The sequence below is a fragment of the Lissotriton helveticus genome, chromosome 1_1, assembly GCF_964261635.1.
Source record: "Lissotriton helveticus chromosome 1_1, aLisHel1.1, whole genome shotgun sequence".
Lineage (NCBI taxonomy): Eukaryota > Metazoa > Chordata > Amphibia > Caudata > Salamandridae > Lissotriton > Lissotriton helveticus.
Window position 1 is genome coordinate 1,966,443,847 of NC_136057.1, and position 14,299 is coordinate 1,966,458,145.

Sequence of the window (14,299 nt, forward strand, 5' to 3'; positions counted from 1 at the left end):
AGGGGTCTTGACATGATTCTCAGGGACAATATGTCGAGGGTCATTGAACAAATACCCATACCCGAATGTGAAGCCTTCAAATTTAATGTGGTACTTTCTAATACACAATCCTGTAGTTGCATTTTAGTTTATCACCACCCTGGACCTAGGAACACTTGTATACAACATGTGGATTCCCTGCTTGAGGAAGGTTTGAAGGCTAAGTACATCACCTTGCTCTGAGAATTTAACATTAATTTAGAAAACGCCGAGGATACTGATAAGGTCACCCTCACTGAGACTCTTGAGGACTTCAGGCTGTCTCAATTAGCTAAAAAAATCCTACTCACATAACTCTCAAGTGGTCTTGAAAAAACAGATTCCACTAATTTAATCTGACCACTTTGCAGTGATAGTCGGCATAAACCCTTAATTGAAATCCACCCCGGCAAATCCCTTAGGCAGGCTGTTAAATCTTCTGCATGGAATAAAATACAGACAGATGCTTTTGATCAACTTTTAGTGGACACTATGCCCCCCCTCTGAGAACCCGGATGACTCGTCCTTGACATATACAGAATGGATTAATTCAGCTTTTGCCATCTCCATGCCTCTTAAAACCCATAGTTCCTGGAGAGGTAAATCCTCTGTTCCATGATTCAGGGAGATCCTTAGACATCAGATGCAAGCATGAAGTTGACAAGAGAGACGATGGAGGAAATAATTCTTTAGTACAAAAAATGAGTAATCCTGCATGAGCAAGTATAAAGCACCTATGCTCAAGGAAAAACACATTATACTTTATGCAAAAATGAACTGCGGCTGAGAATTCCTCCAAATAGCTTTTCCGGGTAGTGTCCAGTTTAGTTTAAACCCCCTGGATTATTCTGGGCAATAATAGCCTGGATTTCTGTGACACCTTGGCCACTTTCTTTAGGAACAAAATTGTCCAAATCTTTAATAAATTTGATCAAAATTTGGCAACTAGTGCGGACGACCCTTCTCAATTGACCTTACCTGAGGAGTGCCCCAAATTAACTGATTTTTCACTGTTATCAACACAAAAGTTGATCATGTTTATCAGAGCTACCAAATTCGGCTCACCCATGGAACCCTGTCCTCCGACTATTATTAACTTGGTCATGGAAAAAGTTGCCACCTGTTTTACCAGTATTTGTTATTCTATATTAGAATCAGGAGAGTTTCCTACAATATGGAAGGAGGCTTCCATACTTCCTCTGCTAAAAAAGTCAAATTTAAATTCCAGTGACCCAAACAGCTATAGACCTATTTCGGTCTACCTGTCCTAGCCAAGATAATAGAAAATGCCTTGAACCAGCAAGTAGTTCAATTTCTATCTGACTACCAACTGTTAAATGCTACCCAATTTGGGTTTAGAAGTGGTCACAGCACCAAAACTGGTCTTGTCAAAACCACTGAAGAGATCAGAGCAATAGTTGATTGTGGTGGTAGTGCATCTCTTGTTCTATTTATCAGCAGCCTTTGATATAGTTGATCGCAAGATTTTGGTCGACCGTCTCTGTACTGTTAGTATTGAGTGGTTGGCTCCTAAAAATTGGAATCTTTTTTATCTGATTGAAAACAAGTGGAGGCCCTAGATCCATTTTTGTCAAAGCCTTTTCGGTCTGTCTTGTGGGGTCCCACAGGGGTCTTCACTCAGCCCCACTCTGTTCAATATTATGTTAAACCCTTGGCCACTCTTATAGGAAGGATCTTTTGGAATGGAAACTACCTCATAAGCTGATGACACCTAATTGGTTGTTGCAATGTCCTCTTCTAATAGCCAAATAGGTGTACATTTTCATGACTGTATGGCAGCTATTGGCAACTGGATAAACCTAAACTGTTTAAAACTTAGTTCAGGTAAAACAGAAGTTATCCTGTTTTGAAAAAATCCGTCTGTATGGGCCCTGGTGGCCAGAGGAATTGGGCCCCCTTCCCCTCCCTCTTACTAAGGTAAGAAACTTGAGGTGGTAATGGACAACCATTTAACCCTTGGACTGCAGGTTAAGGCTGTCACATCCTTTGCGTTCCTTGTTCTAAGGCTGCTCAGAAAGATTTTTTCTTTCATCCCTGTCAAAGCCCAAAAACAGTGATTACAGCATTAGTGATAGCAAAATGAGATTACTGAGATGCCTTATTTTCTAACATGCTGCCTCAACATCTCAATAGACTTCAGGTTTTATAAAATGCAGCCACTAGAATGCTAACTGGGATTTCCAAACATAAATTGGCACCACAAGCCATCAAACATCTTCATTGGTTGCTAGTCAGGCAACGGTTTAAGTTCAAGGTCCTTTGCCTCGCACACAAGGCTCGCCTCTGAACTGGCTCAGAGTTCTTTAAACAATCTTTTAGATGGTATAGACCAATGAGAAACTTCAGATCTTTGAGCGCTCAGAAATTGTTGGGCCAAAGTTTAAAAAATTGGGGAGAAAGGAGTTGTATGAACACTATGGATAAGGAATGAAACTTACTTCCCCCTCACATTCAGTCTATCCATAACCTGCCCCAGTTTAGGAAGGTATTCAAAACCTGACTTTTCACTAAGTAAATTTCCTGAGGGCTTATGTTTTTCTCCCACAGTGCTAGCGCCTTGACACCTTCAGGTATTTGTTCGTGCTCTACAAATCACTGTAACATTAACATTTAGAATCTATACCAATACCCTATCCCACTCATCCACCTCTCAATCAGTTTGTCTTTGGGTATTTTATGTTTTTGTCTATTTTTATGTTACTTTTTGCGTGACTTTGTGTAATTCTTTTTGTTTTCCCTTTCTGCTTCCTTAGTTTTTATATTCTGCTACTTTTTCTTATGCCTACTTTTGTTTTCCACCCCAGAGTTGAGTTGGAGGAGCAACAGGCAGCAAATGCCCTGTGAGAGTGTTGGCTGCTGTGGGGGAGAGGTCACCGGTGCAGGCACCAGAGGACCATGGGTTCAGCGCTCCATGCAGCAGCTGACACATTGCTGGGCCAACCTGCTGGACAGAGAACAGGACCTACTCAATCTGCTGGGAGTTGAGGTTGCAGGGCTTGGTGAATAATTATTTATTTTCTGTGTTCTACAATGCTAATATTGTTTTCTCAAATAGCATGCTGCTCATACTCAGAGGTAAGTTACGTTTATGTTACGAATATTATGTGATCCAGTTTGAGCTAGCCAGGTGCGTGGAGCTATCTAACTCTACTCATTGACACGTGCATAGGATGATTAGTGTGTAGTAAGCATCTATGAATAGAAAGAGAGACTGAGTTAGCCCATCAAAGGGGGTTGAGAAGCAATCAACATTTGTTGCAATGCATTAGTAGCTCCGAATGCAGTTTATGTTTAGGAAATTAGGAATAGGGCTTAGGTTTAGGAAATTATGATAATGGCAACTCAATACTAGTATTACAGGCAATCTGATTTAGAAAAATACAATGCTACTGTGTTTGCCTGCCAAAATATTTTTGGGAAAATTAACTGTACCACTGATCTATGTTTTATCTTACATCCGCACCCAAGGGCAAGAGGGCATCTAAGGTGGGTGAAGGTGAAGGGGCTGCCACCACCAGTGCCGCAGTGGGTGGAGCTACCACCACTAGCAACACTGCCAATGGTTCTACTGGCCCCATTAAGTACTGTTATTATTAATATGTCCCTACCTTTTACCTCCACCTAGTACTAGACTAATTTTGCCTTGTCTATTTTTGTTTTTACTGTCTCATTTTTTAAATCCTCTATACAATGTTTGTTAAAATCTCATCATCCCTGCATTATCGTTTTTTTGCCTATATTTCACGTTTCTGTAGCTGATTTCTTACTGTCTGTAGTAGTCTATACTTTTCTTCTGCTTTGTTAGTAGGCTTTCTTTCCACGCTTATATATCTTGTGGTACTGTAAGACTAAGAGAATAGATTTTGGGTACTCTACTGTAAAGATTGCAGGCCCAAGTAAGCTATTTCTCCCAATGCATGTTTGTTGAAAAGGCTTTATTTTTCTTGCTCATGCTCAAACAGTTAAAATGAGAGAGTTGCCAAGGTCATGGTGTACCCCACCCCCAATGTTGTATTATCAATCGTTTGTGCAGTATAACACCAGTTTCCATGTCACTGCAGCATATCAGGAAATGACGAGGTCCTGTTGCATTAGCCTAACCAAGACCATATGTCCTTCATTGACCATTAATCCTTCCCTACATTGCACTTCAATGACTCAGAGACATCATAGCTCTTCCCCTCCATTACAAAAAGGTTTTGGTTGGCTTGACTACCTGACCTTTCTAACATTGTCTACCAACAAAATGTCCAAAGTGATAATTTTGATAGAAGATACTGCTAACTGAATTGTTGTGAGGTATTGCGGTTGTATTTTGCTAAACAAAATAATAATACGGGGAGGCATATCTGGCATCTAAAATGTGTAATGTTTTTTCTAGTTGCCCAGACCACCAGTGCTGGGGCCAGCGGCAGTAGCAGTACACCAAACACGGCAGAGTAGGTGGTTGGAAGGGGAGTCCCAACTGTGGCAGGGATGGTTGGGTTTAAGTCACATTGCTTGCTTATTGACACATTAAGTATAGTCGCTGTATTTGTTAAGCAAGGCAGATATTCCACCTATTATCGTCCATCACCTCCATGCCATTGGCATTTTGCCACCTGTGACCTAACTGCAGCATCGTCCACTGCAGTGTTTGCTGTGCAACGGGCAGCTGTCTCAGTTAATGCAGTATTTACAAAATTTTAAATGCATTACCAACCGAAAACAAAGTGTGTTTCCCAGTGTCCACTTATTCATCCTCTAGTACTTTACTCGTGTACTATTTTCTAAGTTCTGTCCCAGCCTACCAAAAAATATTGAAAAATCCATTGCTGGCATGTGTCACATTTTTCTGGACAAGTGATTCATGTATATATATTTCATGGCTTCCATTACGGTTGTACACCATTCGAATTTTTGTCATTGGTCAACTGCATTGACTGACTAACCTCAAGCTTAACATGTGATGATCAGTGACGCTTCACTATTCTATAGCAAAATCTCTACCTACCCTAATCCCTATAACTTACCCTGCAGTAGAGTAAGTATCCTTACTGCCAAATGAAGGTTTTTAGTGAAAATTAGTGGAGGGCAAGGCCAGGGAATAAAGTCAGACTTCGTACCTGATTTAGAGTTTGGTGGATGGGATATGCTGTGACGAATGTGCCAAATAAAATCTATAATGTGTTCCTTTCCCTGTACTGCAATGTTTTTACCACTGTCCACTTATAGCAGACAGGATAGCTGCATTTTACATGTGACATGTGTGACTTGGTATTATTATTATTCATCTGCCTTTTTGGAGTCAGGGTAGAATTGAAAGGCAGTTGGAGAAGAGCAGGGCCATATTAATTAAATTAAGATAATACATTGTCCATTACAGCTGCCCCCACTGAAAACTGCAGAGTAGCAAATGCCTCTATGTATTTAGCACAACAAGAATACTTGTTCTGCATAGTGCATAATACCTTACATGTAAATGAGAGGTAATTTGTTTTCTTTTTACAAGCAAAGTATTTGGGTTTTTTGTTTTAATTTTTTACTAGAGAATCCTTTAAAAGAAAAAAAATCACTTAGTTTTAATCTGGTGGCATTCTGGCTTAATTCCTTGCAGTCAGTCAGTGCTTTTATGTGAGGGTCGTGTGTGGAAAACTTGGCTCTGTGACTAATCACATCAAATATTACAGTGGTCCTAGGGGACAAGCAATGCACTGCCCATTTGCCACTATATAAACAAGTGTTTGCACAGACTATTGATTATAATTTGCCTTTTATTTTCTTTCATGATATAGCTACTCCTGCTGGTCCACAATCTCAGCAGGAGATAACAGCCTGGCTGCGGCAGCACTGGATGGAGGCCATCCAGACAGAATATAGTTTGCTGGTAGCTCTGGAGGAGGAGGAGAAGGCAGAGGCCTCTTTAATTTCCCCGGGCCTCAGTACCTCCAGCCAGCCACCAGCACCTCCACCCCAGCCACAACATTGTCAGTGCCGCTGGCAGCTAGGATCCTCCCAATCCACCCCTGCAGTCCCCCTCCTACCCAGACCGCATCCAATGCTGCATTCTTCATGTGCTGCACCAGGAGGTAGCAAGCATTCACCGGGAGTTGGGAAGCCTTCACAACTGCATGGATGATTCCCTCTTTATAATTTTTGCTTTGGTGGGATGGTATTTTGTTGTGGGTGGAGAGGGTGGGAATTGAGATGGAAAAAGGATGTACTTTTATTTGTACATTTTGAACAGTGGTCAGGGATGGAGTGATATTTGTTTTGGAAGTGGGTTGGGCCTGTTGGCGTGGAGAGTGGGAGGTTTATATTGTTAAGAAATATAAAAGGGAAAATACTGTTTTACTTAATGCCTGAAATCAGTTTTTTATGTGTTCTACTGATCCCATTGGGCACAGCCTGTTTTTTTATCCACTTATTAAAGTATATACTAGTTAGTTATAGCCTTGTCCTATTGCCCTCTGTAATTATGTTGACCACTAGGTGAGTATACTGCCTTTGCCTACGTCTATTTTGTCTACAACAACCTAGATAAACAACATCTTAATCTTCAGTAGAAGTTAGTTACTAACTAAAGTAGTTCACTTCACTCCATTCCATAGTTCTCTTATCTGAATAGATTATATGATCGCTGCTACCTTTCTCAGTCTTCCAAAACCGAAGGGTTTTCCCAGGTGCCTTCTTAATGGTGGTGATAGTGGTAGCAGGTTATAGTGCTAACAGGAAAGGCATCACAAACGGGGTCCCACTCCCACATGGTGAACTCAAACTGTCAGATTAATCAGAAGGATTATCCATCAGAGACAACTTGACTGAAAGTAAACACAGGGTTAGTGGGTTATATTTATAACATAACTTTTCACAGACAGCGACCAGACTACCATAATTTCACAAAGACCTGATATTATACCAAAAACTTGCAATAGTAACTTATGAACATATGAACCTATAAAATCCTTGAGTCAGGAGAAGTGGACTCAGAGTCAGGAACGGACAAGGTTAAGCGTTTACACAACACAAGACCTGAATGATGTTGTTGACGAATGATATGATGTATCTAAATTATGGATCCTTTTTATGCGTGGGTTGGTAAGTGGTGCTGGTGTGGGCTATTGCTCAGGTAATAGAAGATCCTGCAGTGAATTTGTGTTGCTTTCATCACATCCACCCCACCAAGAACTGGGTAGGCCTCTTAGAGTCATCATCATGTTGATTTCCCTTTGAAGTCGATAACTTGCTTCTTCTGGCTGTTGAGGTAGTCTGCCCTGAGTCTTTCCATCCTACTGACTCTGTGTAACAAATCAGCCTGACTCTGTCCAGACCCTAATGAGATAGATAGGTCTGTGCTACACTGTTGTTGATGAACAAGAAGAGAAACAGAATGTTATTATTTTGTGTATATTTGTGTTTGTTCACTAAACTGACCGGTCTGGTCTCTGAGGAACCAGAAAAAAGGATAAGACCCTGCAAATAAATCTCGCTAAGTGTGAAAGGGCCAATCACCTTCAAGAAAAACTATCACCGTTCAGACCCCAATCATTGTAAAGCATGGAAATCAGGTTTGATAATTAATTGAACACACTCCCTCACTGTCTGCTACCACATGAATCATTTATAGTCTAATTTAAGTCACACCTAAATAAATCACACAACCTTGTGGAAGAGGGTTAGGGGTTTGATGAATGGATGGGAAAGGGGAGTTGACGAAGGGTGTGACAAAGACAAATACTACACAACTACAGTTTTCATTAGGATGATGAGCAACACATCATCATCATTAAATCTGTTGTGGAAGCAAATAGAGGAACAGCAGTTAAATGTAATGTATTGCAATCATTCCTTCAGCCTCAGAGATACAAGTTATTATGTTTCTAAATGTTCTGTCTTCTAGGTTTGAAAATTACAAATTATGGAGGAGTGAACCCACACAGCTCTAAAAATTATGATTATTGAAAGAAAAATCATACTGTATATGAATACCAAATTGAGAGGTGTATCTGCATTCTTCTTGGAATGCCTGTCTTGGGTGCATGGCTGAACTGGTCCACTAAGGTAAGCAAAAGTGTTATGAAGCTTTTTCATTCCAAGCCAGAGAAGAAAAGGCCTGTGGATTGTAAAACAGAAATAACATTGCAGAGTCAAGGAGAAGAACAGAATGTAAGCTTCATGAGGAGTGTTCCATGACTCAGAGGCAGAGCAAGAGCATAGGCTGCTACAATCATTAATTGTATGACTCATGTGCAAGTAACTGAGAAGTGAGAGCAATTTTACAATTACAACCAATCATGGACAAGAAGCTGCATGTACCGAGCTGATCAATCTCTCAGTTGTCATCATAACAGTTAGCAGAGTGCGTGCATCTTGTGATGATGTGTCATCACATGTCTGTCTCCAGCTACAACTGACCCCCTGACCGCAACCACATAATAGATTTTCATGTTTGAGCGAGCACATACACTCACCAGCATTTTCCATAATTATTGCACCTCTCTCCAATCCACAGAGCAGAGTAGTCCTCTTAGAGTCATCATCATGTTGATTTCCCATTAAAGTAGATAACTTCTTTCTGCTGGCAGTTGAGGTAGTTCTGCCCTTCGTCTTTCCATCCTCCTGACTCCAAGTAACAAATCAGTCCAACTCTGTCGCAACCCAAATGAGAGAGATAGGCATTTAGTGCACTGCTGTTGAACAAGAAGAGAAACCGCATTTGTGTATTTTGTGTTTGTTCATTAAACTTACCGGTCTAGTCAAAAAAGGAGTGGACCCTGCAATTAAATCCTACTAAGTGTGAAAGGGCCAATCACCTTCAAGAAATATGATCACCCATCAGCCCCAAACAATGCAAATCATCAAAATAAAATTTACAAATTAGTTGAACACACTCCCTCACTGTCTGACACCGCATGAGTCATCAATCATCACTCACACTCACTCAATAGTATATCACTCAGTGGTGCAAATGTTACCTGGTCAAATTCAAGCACAGTGGTACACAATTGTATCTCCTCTTTGATGCAAGCAACATATTGGCATTCTTGTAAATCAAATGATCTTTACGGGGGCAGTCCTGCTAGTGGATGAAAAGAAAAACGAAAAGGCATGGGACAGAGACAGACATTGTGGCAGATTTACAATCCCCCCACTTTTTGTGATGGATCAGTGGGGTTTTTTTATACCATATTTACAAAGTGACACATTTAGGGAGATGTGTAACGGAAGACAGCACTGCATCGGACTGGAACTGTGCGAGAATCTGCTGTGTTACGTAAGTATTGAAATATGCAAGGTAGAAGTTCCGACGTAAAATCAAATGCATTACTGATACAGGGATATATACAAGTATCCCCCTCCATGATGCATCTTTTGGATGCGTCACACATCTTTATAACTGCACTAGAATCCTTACGCCTCACAAATCCAAGCATAGGAAATGATGCATGTGCCATAAAAATAAAAGCTAAGCCTAGCAGAGCAGTCTTGCAGCAGATTAGACAGCATGGACCTCCTAATCTTGCAGCTGGGAGTTGGGCCAAGAAGACAACGACCACCACCAGACCAAATACCACAACTGCACCCACCACCCTCACCACAAAGGCAGCGCCAATCACCGTATGTAAATCACAAACGCAAGTCCAGGATCACAAACGCAAGTCCAGGATCCCACCGCTGCCACCAATGTTGGAAATGGGGGTCTCTAATTGGCCGATGTTGGTACCTTTGTCCAAATAGGGACCCTTGCTTCTAGTTAGGGTAAGGGGGATACACTTCTAAAATAACTCCTGCTCACCCCCTTGTTAGCTTTGCACGAGCAGACAGGCTTATCTCAGAGGCAGTGTGTAAAGCATTTGTGACACAGTGCAAACCCTACAAATGGACACTACGCCAGTTTAGATAAAAAAGTAATCTTTATATAAACCAAAACAAGATGAACCAACAAAAATCCACAATACAGTATCCAAAATATCCTTAAGAATAGGTTATTCACTCAAATCAAGCTTCTAGCAACAAATAACTCCACCTGGAGTCATTACGACGTCGTGACCAATGAAAATCCCAATGAGCGGTGCCGACCGCTCGGTGCGCGTGTCGGGCCCGGAGTTAAGCAGACCCACAAAGTACAGTACCTTGGTATTGAGGAAAGCAAACGCAGTGCACGGTGTCAGGGAGGTGATGCTTTGTTGGCGCCTGCGGCTTTGGTTCCTTACGACCCCAGGTGAGGTGAGGCCTCTGTTACTGCCTATTGTCTTCCCATCAGGTAATAATGGACGGTGTATTTTCTACACTCTTATAACAGACGATATGTGGGGCCGGGAGTTTTTGTCGCTAGTCCCCTCTCTATTTTGATTAAAGATTAAGACACGCCCTTCCGCATATATTTTGCCGTCCGCATCACGTGATATCATGCACGTTGTGGATGCGGCATGGCAGCTGCTTACAACGCGGCTGGATAAGTGCGGCAATAAGGTAGGTATCGCCACGGTATACGTTAGAGTAGAAGAGAGATTTATTGTTCATCTCGAGACACGTTTAGAGCTATGGTCTCATTACAGGGAGGACTCTGATATACACAACAGAACCGTATTATTGCAGAAAGGCTGCAGTAGTCTGTATAATCCCACCAGCACTGGGTAAGTCACCCATATGTAGATACAAGATGCGAGTATGCTACAGCAGTATATACTGCTGTTTTTACCACATTTGCGAAAGTTGTGGAACTATGCTGCCATTTGTTATTCATTTTTAGCTACTCGATGAATGCAAATAAGAAAATACATGACGGTTGAATAGATGTAAAACAGCAGAACTTTGGTATATATTATAGTTTGAGTAGTTTGTTGTCTAGTGGATGTCATTTAGATTGGACTCTCTATAGTGAGAGGTGTGTGTTTTGAGGCTTTTCTGGACACATTGCACTTTTCTTGCCATGCACTACACTATGGAGAATAAGGTTATTGAAGTGCACACCCGGGTGTTTATTTATATATCTATTTTTTTAAACATTGTCCGCCACTCCAGGATTGAGAATGTAATTGAAATCACTGTAACTCAGTTGGATCTTTGGTTCCTATGCACCTGTATTTATATGTAAATAAAGAGCTGTCTTTTGTATATGTGGTTAAATAAGTTATATTTGATCCTCTAGGTGGATCTTTGAAAATGTATGCGCTCAACTGCCCTAGTCCTGAAGAGGCCCGAGAAACAAAGGGGCTGAAACGCGTCAACAGTTAATTAGAATACACCCACGAAAATGTAAATAGTAAGAAAATAATTTAGGAGTACCCCAAAAAATAGAGGTTGGAGTAATAAACCTGGTTTGTCCCACTTGGAGGGTGATCTTCTATGTAGGAATGCTTGTTGCAAAGTATTTTTAGAAGCATCCTTTTTGATTAAACAGGGCTAAGAGAAAGAATGAAACAAATGTTTGTTTGTTTAAATGTAAATATTGTATGTATATATATATATATATATTGATGTAATGTAAATGTGTGTATATATATGTTGAAAAAAGAGGAATAATTATCTACTCTTATCTTGAAAAATTGCAAAATAAACATTGAAAAAGTTTTTTTTGAAAAGATGAGCACTTGTAACTGTTCAGAATTGCTTTTGAATTTTTTATGGAAACATGGTATCGATTTTTCTTGCGATTAATCGGCATAGTAAGGGATAATATAAGTATCTCTTCAACCTATTGTATATTGTTGTTATTTATCCAGAAGCATTATTTTCTTTATTGAAATCTGTTACTTAATGTAGCACTGGGGAGGTGAGATGTTGGTTCCTTACTGTGTCAGGGAGGTGATGTCACGGATGTCACGGATGGCGGCGAGGCAGCGATGCTTACGACAATGCAATGTCAATGAATTTACGAGTCACCCACATTGAGGATTGGCTCCGCGTTGATGAAGCACCGGCGTCAATGAAGTCAGGGCTGCATTGTGAGCCGGGACGGTGCGTCGTGGTCGTCATGAGTGGTGTCTTCGGCTCCGGTGCAGGCAGCGGCCTCGTTGACGGCTTCGTAGTCGATGCGGACGGTGTCAGCAGGCATCGGGCCTACAGTGCAAGTCAGGGCGGTGCGTCATGCTCTTCACAAGCGGTGCACACAGCTTCAATGCAGTTAAGACGTCGCTCGCCGGCGTCGGTGTTGCAACTTCCTACTGTGGCAGCTGAAACAGCAGTTCCAGATGCAGAGAGACAGAAGGGATGACGTCTTCATGTTCCTGATACTTCAGAACAGGAGGCAAGCTCAGTTTCAGGGTGGAGATCTTTTCTTCAAGCAAGTGAGAAAGCAAACAACAAAGTCCTTTTTCTCTTTTCCTTGGCAGCAAGCAGCCACTGCAGGCCAACCCCAGACAGCAAACAGAACAAGGGCAGTATTCCTCCTCAGCTTATCCGGCTTCTTCTCCTTTGCAAAAGTTCCTCTTGATTTCCCAGAAGTGATCAAAAATTTTGGAGTCTGGGCCCAAATTCTTATACTACAAAATCCTTTGTTTTCTGAAGGCAGAGAGTGTCTGTACCCAGCCAAAACCAGTTCTGGCTTCACTGGTGCAGCTTCCTGGCAGGAGGCAGAGGCAGCATTGTTGTAGGCAGATCAGGCCCATTCAGGTGAAAAGGAAATCTCCCCCCTACTCTAAATGCAGCCCAGGTCTATTCAGCCCAGCCCTGACTCATCAGACGTCTGAAGCCACTGCCCCTCTTCAGCCCCTGTCATCCAAAAGCCAGACATGAAATACACAAACCTAGCAGAGGCACATGAGATGGTTAGACAGCAAAATATTAACTTTTCAAACACAGAATGCAAAAATCACCCTCACTAAAAGATGTACTTTACCATTCTGAGTTCAGGCATACTAAACGTTACTTTTAAATCTTGTTCCTAGGGTCAGTTATGTTCATAAGATGTTATAAACAAACTCCCCATTATGTCCCATGGGAACAGATAGCCTTGGAATAGTGAAAAACGAAGTTGACAGTATTTCGTTATCAAGAAATGCCTCACACATCAGGACATGTCCTTGCTTTCACATACAATGCACCCTGCCCAGAGGGGTATCTTGGGCCTACCTTAGGGGTGCCTAATATGTAGAGAAGGGAAGGTTTAGGGACTGGCAAATGTGTGCACTTGCCAAGTCGACATGCCAGTCCTAGACTAAACACAGGCTCTGCAATGGCAGGCCTGAGTCACATTTTACAAGCTGCTTCTGTGGGTGCTACAATCAATGCTGCAAGCCCACCAGCAGCATTTGATTTACAGACCCTGGGCACACATAGTGCACTGTACTAGGGTTAGACAAGTAAATCAAAGAAGCCAATCATGGAATCACTAATCCATAACAATAATTTGCAATGGGAGCACTTGCACTTTGGCACTGAAAAGCAGGGGCAAAGTGCCCAAAGCATCTAGGCCAGCAAAAATTGAGTCCAACACACAGCAAAACACATGAGGTAAGGCAAAAAATGGAAGGGAGAACCAAGCCAATAGTGCCAGGTCTAACAATATTTATTTAGAAATAGCATCATCATCGAATGTTTCCAAATTGGACAATATGGCAATGGCTACTTGTAGGTAAGCCACAATCCATTAACACACATACCAATACTCTCTAACAATAGCTGGCCACCTGACACCTTTCAGGGTCTTATTTAATAATGACGCAATAAGTGACTGTGAAAAGGCTAACCCACATCTACACTATAAGTAGATAACATATTGTCAAAAGGTGCATACATCATTGGCGGCATAACAGAAAGAGTCATCTGGGCCATGGTACTATCTGCCCTGTAAGTTTGCCCCCAGGGCACATTGTGATTACAGAGGTGGGCACAGATGCATGTAACACACCTCATAAAATGCTGAATTGCACATGTGCCAATAAGGCAAAGGTGCTGTCTGAAAGTGACTCATTCACTATTGTATGATGTTTGTTAACATGCAAATGATGAAATACCCTGGGCCCTATGACTGCACAGTAGCACAGACCCAAGAGCAGAGTACCAGAAGCTCACATCATGAACACAAACATTGCACCAACTCAGAGCTGTGGCACTGTCAGTGTGCCCACAAAAATGACCCATACTGAGTCTTGAAAGGGTGCCCCATAGCTAACACAGACATAACCTTGCATGTATGTGCACCTAGGCACAGCACCTGTCTTTAAGGGAACATGAAACATCAATCAAAATTGCTTTTTATAAATCACATGCACAGTGACACATGGAGCAACTAATTTAAAGCTGATAAGCATATTAATTTAATGTTCTGACCTCAGGG